The sequence below is a fragment of the Hevea brasiliensis genome, chromosome 4, assembly GCF_030052815.1.
Source record: "Hevea brasiliensis isolate MT/VB/25A 57/8 chromosome 4, ASM3005281v1, whole genome shotgun sequence".
NCBI lineage: Eukaryota > Viridiplantae > Streptophyta > Magnoliopsida > Malpighiales > Euphorbiaceae > Hevea > Hevea brasiliensis.
The window spans coordinates 83,024,741-83,035,181 of record NC_079496.1 but is presented as its reverse complement, the minus strand read 5'-3'; the positions used below and the strand labels follow the sequence as shown (position 1 = coordinate 83,035,181).

At 32.6% G+C, this 10,441-nt stretch overlaps 1 non-coding gene across 1 annotated transcript; it reads right to left on the bottom strand.

Moving 5' to 3' along the window:
- Positions 1-10,050: 10,050 nt before the first annotated feature.
- On the bottom strand, positions 10,051-10,157 carry LOC131179672 (small nucleolar RNA R71). Its single transcript, XR_009148560.1, has one exon. It is a non-coding gene; the product is annotated as a small nucleolar RNA R71 (small nucleolar RNA).
- Positions 10,158-10,441: the final 284 nt, after the last annotated feature.

The window sequence follows — 10,441 nt, the reverse complement described above, 5'->3', positions numbered from 1 at the left end:
AATATGAATTTAATTGATGAGAAATTAATTAATAGAGATTAATTAATTAATTTATATTTGATATAAATTAATTAGAAGAAGAAAATAATTATTTTGGGTTAAGAACTCAAAATTAAGACACAGGGGCATTTTGGTCATTTCACAGTGTGACACGTGGCACCATGAGATGGTGACACATGGGATTACAGATAAGCTTGCCAAATGTTTTTTTTTTTTAATCATGTAAGATGATTAAAATCAAGATTAAATATAGGTTTGACACTTGGCACAATGTGATTGGGTCACTTAAACCTAGAGCTAATCAAAAGGTGACATGTGGCTAGGGTTTAATGTGTTAACGTAGCTATTTAAGTGTGGTTATGAAAAGAAAAAATAACCAGCAGCCTCTCCTCTCATTTGTCACGCCACTTTGAGCCTCTCCAGCTATTTCTCTTCATCTCTCATCAATTCAAAGAGATTAGCCATCATTCTCTTGAATTAAGAACACTAGAAATTGTTTCTAGTGTCCTGTTTACATCACTAATCTCTTAAAAGGCAGAACTTAAATTTTTAATTAATAGAAAAAGCTTTAGAGGCTGTTCAAGGGCTGCCATAGGTGTTCTTGGTGTGGACAAGCTAGAGGGACAACATTTGGTGTCCTGAAGACGAATCTCAAAGGCGCAGACACGCTGCAGTGCATCAAGAGGTTAGTGTAATCGTTCTTGATTTAATCTAGGGTTCTAAAATTAATCTGATTAATTTTAAAATCTTAAAATGCAAATACAGATCCAAAAACATATTAAAAGAGTTTTAATATGTTGTTTATCATTGAAATCAAATAGATAAAAATAAATCTTGCATGGTGCATGTGACCCTAGGTGAAAATTTTTGAATTCAATGGTATAATCTTGTGTTTTTCACGCTTCCGTTCCTTCACTTAAATGAACCTATAATCATATGTTACCATGCACTAGAATCTCTCTGTTACAAAATCCCAATTCAAGCTGGAGTCTGTTAGTAGTATGCCCTAGAGCATATCATTTAGTATGTATCTTGTACATGTTTTTATTATTAAAAGGCATTTTCACTTTTTGTTTACATAATATATTTATGTGTAATAGAAAAGGTCCATTGATATTTTATTAAAAATTTTATTCTTAAGTTGTTAAGAATATGAGTGAGTATTTCTAGTACAAAGTATCATAAATAGGTTTATAATTGAGGATACTTCACAATAAGGATATGACTTATCCAGAAAGATTATATTCATGTTTGCTCCCAAGTTATTTATATGAGATATAAATAAGATGGAATGAGTCTCATGCCATATAAAAAATATGATAGGCACTTATACATGATAAGTAGGCCGAACCAGTGACACTTATGATAAGCACATGGAGTTTAACCTTGTCAATGTATTGTCATAAATCATATCAGTGCATATAATCTTTAGACCTGAGATAGCACAGTTATCTTGTATATAGGTGGTTTGAGTTTGATACTGCTTTCATACTTGTACTGTGTATGGGTATATGGGCATGTGTTGGCTCCTGCTAGTTATATATGGAGGTAGGCGTTGATCAAGATGGAATCTGTTCCTCTAAGTAAATAGGGATAAAATCCTATGTTCATTTAATTGTTCTTAATGTTTCAAGTTCCTGGCCAGGACAGGCAGATTTAATCAGAAAAGAGTTTCTGATGAGAAAATCTTTTTAATCAAGAACTGAAATTAAAAGAGAACATAATATTCATAGCAAATGGGGTTTGACATAAACCATGACTCCAACATGAATTGGGATTTTGTAACAGAGAGATTCTAGTGCATGGTAACATATGATTATAGGTTCATTTAAGGTAAACCTTATTACTAATTGGGTGGCCATGGCATGCTATGCTAGGTGTTAACCATGGTCTATGAGGTGCATAAAATGATTTAGAGAAATCATTTATGGTAAGGAAGAGTTCTGATGATATTAAGAGTTGATATCATGTCTCATTGCCAATTAGTGATGAGCCTAGTAAGTCACACACATACACAAGTAATCACCAAATTAAATATGAATTAATTAATTAATTAAAGAGTTTAATTGATTAATTAAATAGGTTTGGTTTGCAATTAGATTGCAAAGTCCCTAGCATGGCTTGAAACCAAATCTAGATTATTGGATGTATAGTATAAGTTAAATTTATATTTAAAGTGTTTAAATAGGAATTTAATTAATGAGAAATTAATTAATAGAGATTAATTAATTAATTTATATTTGATATAAATTGATTAAAAGAAGAGAAATAATTATTTTGGTTTGAGAACTCAAAATTAAGACGCAGGGCCATTTTGGTCATTTCACAGGGTGACATATGGCACCATGAGATGGTGACAAATGGCACTACACATAAGCTTGCCAAATGCCTTTTAATCATGTAAGATGATTAAAATTATAATTAAATATAGGTTTGACACTTGGCACAATGTGATTGGGTTAATTAAACCTAGAACCAATCAGAAGGTGATATGTGGCAAGGATTTTAAGTGGTGACCTAGCTATATAAGTGTTATTATGAAAAGAAAAATTAATAACCAGCTGCTGCCTCCTTTGTGCCGCCACCCTTGAGGCTCCCATTCTCTCTTCTTCTTCGTCTCTCATCAATTCCAAGAGATTAGCAAACAATCTCTTGAATTAAAAATACTAGAAATTGTTTCTAGTGTCCTGTTTACATCTTTAATATCTTAAAAGGCAAAACTTGATTTTCTAATTAATAGAAAAAGCTTTAAAAGTTGTTCAAGGGCTGTCATAGGTGATCTTGGTGTAGACAAGCTAGAGGGATAGCATTTGGTGTCCTAAAGACGCATTCCAAAGGCACAAATACGCTGCAGTGCATCAAGAGGTTAGTGTATTTATTCTTGATTTAATCTAGGGTTCTAAAATTAATCTGATTAATTCTAAAATCTTAAATGGCAAATATAAATCCAAAAAACATATTAAAAGAGTTTTAGTATGTTGTTTATCATTGAAATCAAATAGATAAAAATAAATCTTACATGATGCATGTGGCCCTAGGTGAAAAATTTTTGAATTCAATAATATAAACTTGTGTTTTTCATGCTTCCGCTCCTTTATTTGGTATCAAAGCCACTATATTTTCCATTTAGATTGTTGATTATATGATTTAATTGTGTGGTATAATCATGAGATGATAGATCCATTGCTGGTTGCAATGAAAGGTGTCGGCATGGTGGAGTGCACCATGGGTGCACATGGTTTGGCTCCTCCCATGGTGGGCGCAAGGTTTGGCTTTTTAATTTGCAATTATTGCATGATCTAAAAGCTCATCCTATGTCTAATTAAATTGTTTAATTAGATTTTTAATCACACAATTAAATTTGGATTCAAATTAGAATTTTAAAAATTGTTTGAATATGATTCAAATCTGAATTTTAAAAGTTGTTTGAATGTGATTCAAATATGAATTTTTGAAGTTGTCTGAATCATATTCAAATCTGAAATTTTAAAGTTGTTTGAATAATATTCAAATTTGAATTTTTAAAAATTGTTTGAATGTGATTCAAATCTAATTTTTAAAAATTGTTTGAATGTGATTCAAATCTAAATTTTTAAGGTTGTTTGAATGTGATTCAAATCTAAATTTTTAAATTTAGATGAATGTGATTCAAATATGAATTTTTAAATTTGTTTGAATCATATTCAAATCTGAATTTTTAAGTTGAATATGAGATATTCAATTTAATTTAAGTATGTATGTTTCATTTAATTGTTAAATAGTGATATGCATGATGGATGATCATGGACTATAAAAGACCAATGTGATTGGATTTATTTCTTTTATGTTTCTTTGGGATTGTAAATTAATTAATTTATTTTAATTTATTTTGGGCATGTATTATTAATGTTGTAATAATTTTGGATTGCAATTTCATTTATTTAAGTTCTTGTAAATTCGCCTTGGTATGCCAAGGATTACTATGTAATTGGATTGCAAGAAGATCAAGGAGGTCAAGAGCATTGGTGGGACCAGTGGGAGGAATTCAAGATCAAGTATTGATTATGTACTCCTTCAGCAACTCTTGTAAAATGAATGAATGAAATGCACCTAGGAATGCCCTTATTCAATTCTTGGTGGCTCAAAATTGAATCCCTTAGAAAGTCCATAATCATAACATATTTACTGTTTATTCATGAATGCATAAGATGTATGGGAATGTATGCAAGTATATGATATATGCATGCTAAATGGATAATGTGCAAAGTGAGACCTTAATAGTAATTAGGATGACCACAAAATCTTCCAAACAAATGATTAAGTTGGAAATGCTATAATTAAAGTAATTATAATATGGGCCCTCCATTGGGGCAATTATTTTAAGAAATTTTAAATAGTTGCATATGATGCAATTAATTTAAGAGATATTCTTAAGAATAATTATTAAGCATGAGATGTTGTGAATATGTAAATGGTTTGGTGGCCAGTATTGGATGTACCTGAGGACATTAAGATTATTTGCATAATTATTGGCTCAATGGGATCAACTTAACTAATGCAAGATAAGTCAATAATGGATGTACCTGAGATTTTGAGCATTAGGGGCTAGGTAAAGGATTGAACCTCACATGAGATGTGATGGGCAAGGAGTTGCTCACTTATAGTTTATTGTAATTCCAATAATAGATGTACCTGAGGATGATCAATAGAATTATAAGAATTCAATCACCTACTAGAAATCCATCCAACTAGGATTTCCGTTTTCTACTTTGGAAGTGTAGGATTCGCTAAGTTAGTAGGAGGACCAATTTGATTAAGACCATAATCATTTTGGTTAATTATATGATACATTTACTAATTAATCTGGTTATTTTTTATAGTTAATTTTCTGATAATAATGAGCACAGAACAACCACCACCATCCAATATCCTTGCAAGCCTACTTGATCGCAATAGGTTGACAAGACCTAATCTATCTGATTGGCTAAGAAATTTGAAACTTGTCTTGAATCTTGAACATATAGGATATGTTCTAGACTCAAATGTTCCTGGTCCCTTACCTCCAGAGGCCACCTAAGAGGAACATGAAACTTTGGACAAGTGGAAGGAGCATGATATGAGAGCTAAGTGTTACATGCTTGCTTCCATGAGTAATGAGTTACAGAAGCAACATGAGAACATGTAGAGTGTGAGTGAGATCCTCCTTCACCTACAAGAGTTGTATGGTGAGCACAGCAGGAATGCTAGGTATGAGATATCTAGGCAGCTGTTCCGCATAAGGATGTCTGAGGGACAGATTGTTAGGGATCATGTCCACAAGATGATTCGGTTAATTGAGCAATCGGAACATCTTGACTTCAACATAGATTTCCAACTACAGACAGATTTGATCCTTCAGTCCCTTCCTGAGTCTTTTGGGAATTTTGTGACAAATTTCCATATGACTAAATAGGAATGCACCTTGGCTGGTTTACTCAACATGCTGGTTATTGCCCAAAAGAATATGTTGGGTAATAAAGGAAAAGAGGTAGCTTTGATTGCATTTTCTTCTACTAGAAAGTCCAACAAGAAGAAGGGCAATAAGAAAAAGGAAAGTGTTTTTAGAGAAATCATTTATGGTAAGAAAGAGTTCTGATGATATTAAGAGTTGATATCATGTCTCATTGCCAATTAGTGATGAGCCTTGTAAATCACACACACACATAAGTAATCACCAAATTAAATATGATTTAATTAATTAATTAAAGAGTTTAATTGATTAATTAAATAGGTTTGATTTGCAATTAGATTGCAAAGTCCCTAGCATGGCTTGAAACCAAATCTAGATTATTGGATGTATAGTATAAGTTAAATTTATATTTAAAGTGTTTAAATAGGAATTTAATTAATGAGAAATTAATTAATAGAGATTAATTAATTAATTTATATTTGATATAAATTGATTAGAAGAAAAGAAATAATTATTTTGGGTTGAGAACTCAAAATTAAGACACAGGGGCATTTTGGTCATTTCACAAGGTGACATGTGGCACCATGAGATGGTGACACATGGCACTACACATAAGCTTGCCAAATATCTTTTAATCATGTAAGATGATTAAAATTAAGATTAAATATAGGTTTGACACTTGGCACAATGTGATTGGGTCAATTAAACCTAGAACTAATCAAAAGGTGACATGTGACAAGGGTTTTAAGTGGTGACCTGGCTATATAAGTGTTGTTATGAAAAGAAAAATTAATAACCAGCTGTTGCCTCCTTTGTGCTGCCACCCTTGAGGCTCCCATTCTCTCTTCTTCTTCATCTCTCATCAATTCTAAGAGATTAGCAAACAATCTCTTGAATTAAAAATACTAGAAATTGTTTTTAGTGTCCTGTTTACATCTTTAATATCTTAAAAAGCAAAACTTGATTTTCTAATTAATATAAAAAGCTTTAGAAGCTGTTCAAGGGCTGTCATAGGTGATCTTGGTTTGGACAAGCTAGAGGGACAACATTTGGTGTCCTAAAGACGCATTCCAAAGGCACAAATACGCTGCAGTTCATCAAGAGGTTAGTGTATTTGTTCTTGATTTAATCTAGGGTTCTAAAATTAATCTGATTAATTCTAAAATCTTAAATGGAAAATACAGATCCAAAAAACATATTAAAAGAGTTTTAATATGTTATTTATCATTGAAATCAAATAGATAAAAATAAATTTTGCATGATGCATGTGGCCCTAGGTGAAAAATTTTTGAATTCAATGGTATAAACTTGTGTTCTTCATGCTTCTACTCCTTCAAAGTCTTGGTTTATGTCAAACCCCATTTGCTATGAATATTATGTTCTCTTTTAATTATAGTTCTTGATTAAAAATATTTTCTCATCAGAAACTCTTTTCTGATTAAATCTGTCTGTCCTGGCCAGGAACTTGGAACATCAAGAACAATTAAATGAATATAGGATTTTATCCCTATTTACTTAGGGTAATAGATTCTATCTTGATCAATACCTATCTCCATATATAACTGGTAAGAGCCAACACATACCAATATACGCATACACAGTACAAATATGAAAGCAGTATCAAACTCAAACCTCCTATATACAAGATAACTGTGTTATCTCAGGTCTAAAAATTATATGCACTGATATAATTTATGACAATGCATTGACAAGAGTAAACTCCACGTGCATGTCATAAATGTCACTGGTTCGGCCTAACTCCACGTGCATGTCATAAATGTCACTGGTTTGGCCTACTTATCATGCATAAGTGCCTATCATGTTTGTTATATAGCATGAGACTCACCATTCCATCTTATTTACATCTCATATAAATAACTTGAGAATAAACATGATTATAATCTTTCTGGATAAGTCATGTCCTTATTGTGAAGTATCCTTGATTGTAAACCAATTTATGATACTTTGTACTAGAAACACTGTCACTCATATTCTTAACAACTTAAGAATAGAATTTCAAAAAAAATATCAATGGACCTTTTCTATTACACATAAATATGTTATGTAAATGGAAAAGTGAAAATGCCTTTTATTAATAAAACATGTACAAGATGCATACTAAATAATATGTCTAGGGCATATTACTAACAAGATATTGGTGACTCTGTGGCAAGATGTCTGACATGCCAGCAGGTTAAGGCTGAGCATCAGATTCCATCAAGGTTGTTGTAACCCATATCCATACCAGAATGGAAATAGGATCGCATAACTGATGCATACATTTTGCATAGTCATTTAGGTCTATTTTTATAGCCATTTTATTCTATTATTAGTTATCTTTAGCTAATTTCATTAGTAAATTAGTTAGTTTTTCATAGTTGTCAATTTTGCATTAATTTGTAATTTTTACTTTGTTTTGTAGGAAAAATGGTGTTTTTGAAGGACTGAAGAGAATTTTGCCATTGAGGAGTGTCTCCTACAGCCAAAAGATGTCAAAAACAGGTTTTCAAGCTGAAATATGCATTGACCAAACTGTGCATAACTTGCCGCATAAGTTATACAGATCTGCATAAGGAGAAAGATCACTGCTCTGAACCACCAAGTGTGCATAAGGAGACAAAGATAGCTTATGCACATTCCCGCCTCCCTTATGCACCTTCACGGAATTGTGCATAACCTATGCACCAAGTCATGCGCTTTTGCATAAGTGGCCTGTAACCAGCTGAAATCAGATAAGGGACTGCATAACTTATGCAGTCCACTTATGCAGTCCCATAAAGAGTTCATTAATGAGCTGGCAGAAGATTTCCTCAAATAATTCCTCCTAGAACATACCATTTTAGGGCTCCATGTCAGAAAAATGCTATAAATAGTCTCATTATCCCATTTTAGAAAAGAGACAAGGAGCAAAGAAGAAAAGGAGAGGGGCTGAGCAGAATTTGAAGAGCCATCTTCACCTTCCACACCATTTTCGACTAAGATTTGCAGATTTTTTTCTTTCTTTACACTTTTCTACATTTCTAGTGTTTAATTCTTTACTTCTTAACTTAGATTAAAGCTTTATTTCCATTTAAACTCATCATATCTTGTAAGCATTATGGATAGTGAGTAGTTTACTTTTGATTCTGGAGTAAGGGTTGTAATATTTGAGATATTTTGTGGATCTTGATTGGGTAATCCATATTTTGTGGTCTTAATGAGTTTTATTCATTTCTTGTATGCTTAATGACATGCTTAGTGTAGGATCCCATTAAGTGATGTTCTTAATCCATGGTTGAAGCACCGAAAGGAGAAGGCCTTGTGATAGATAATCAAGAAATTGGACTTAATTAACTTAAACCTAGAAATAAGCTAAGGATTAAGAGGATTCACAGATTAATTAAAGAACTTAATGGGTCTTAATTAATTCTAACTCCACGAAAGTAGGATTAGTTTGATTAAGGCACTCTTTGTCTCACTCGAAAGGGAATTCAAAGGATTTAAGAATTAATCTCCTTAAAACCCATTAGTTTCATAAGATTGGATAACCAATTTAAAATCCCAAAATAGCTCGAATATGAAATCCCGAACTCCGGAATCACCTTTTTACCATTGTTAATTTTCAATTGAATTTAATTGCTTGCCATTTTCAATATTGCCATATTTGAACTCGCTTATTTCAATTTGATGCAATTTTAGTTTAACGCAATACATTGTTAAATAGAATATTGATTTTGCACATATAGATTTTACGCTCCATTACTCATCAATTCACTTCTTTAATTTCATAGATACTTCGATTTAGTCAACTTTTATATCAAAAATTCAATCATTAACACGACTCCTCGTGGGATCGATATTTTTCTATACTACTTGTACGACCCGTGCACTTGCGGTTGGGACGCATCAAGTTTTTGGCGCCGTTGCCGGGGAGTTGTTTGTTTAAGATTGAATTCTTGATCATTTTAGTTGTTTTTAGTTTTATCTCTGTTATCTTTTCATTTTGTGTTTGTTTGTTCTTTTTCAGGTACTTTTAATCTTTTATGAGAAGAGCTAGAAGCTCAAGTGATACATCCTTATTGTTCAATCCTGAAATAGAGAAATTTTGTAAGGCCAACAAGAAAGAAACCAGAAAAAGGAAGGAAGCTTTGAGAGAAACCGAAATTGAAGCAGATATGGCTGATGAAAGAATTAGAATTGGTGTTGGTAATGCTGGAAATGGTCAAAACAATGAAAATGAAGCCCAAGGAGAAGAAGTTGTTAATGCTAACGTGCCTAGGGGAAGTATGATGGATCATGCTTTTCCTCGTTGTGATGACTTGAGAGAAAGCACAGCAAGACCAAGAATTGATGCAAATAGTTACAAGATGGATTTTGGAGTTCTTCAAATGATTCAAAATTCTCAATTTGGAGGACATCCTTCTGAAAATCCACACACACACCTGAAGAAGTTTGCTATGATTTGTGACATGCAAAAACAACCTGGAGTGTCTGATGATGCAGCAAGATTGAAGCTATTCCCATTCTCTTTGAAAGATAGAGCACTGGATTGGCTTGATTCTTTACCTCACAACTCCATCACAAATTGGGAGCAACTCACTGATGCATTTCTTGCACAATATTTTCCACCTGGAAAAACTCAAGAGCTGAGGAATCAAATGACAGCTTTCAGACCAAGAGAAGATGAAACTCTTTATGAGTCATGGATGAGATGGAAGGAATTAGAGAGATTATGCCCACATCATGCCATTCCAAAATGGATGATAAATCAAAATTTTTACACAAATGTCACTCCTGCAATCAGAGGGATTATTGATGCTCAAACAGGAGGAGAATTTATTATTAAGCATGAAGATGAAGCTTATGAGCTGTTGGAGAAAATTGCAAAGAACACTCATCTTTGGAGTAGTCCAAGAGGACCAGCTCAAACTCAAAAGAGGCAAGCTGCTGGAATGTATGATCTTGACCCATTCAACATGATTAATGCAAAATTTGATGCACTTACAAATGTCCTTGCTAAGAAGATGGAAGATT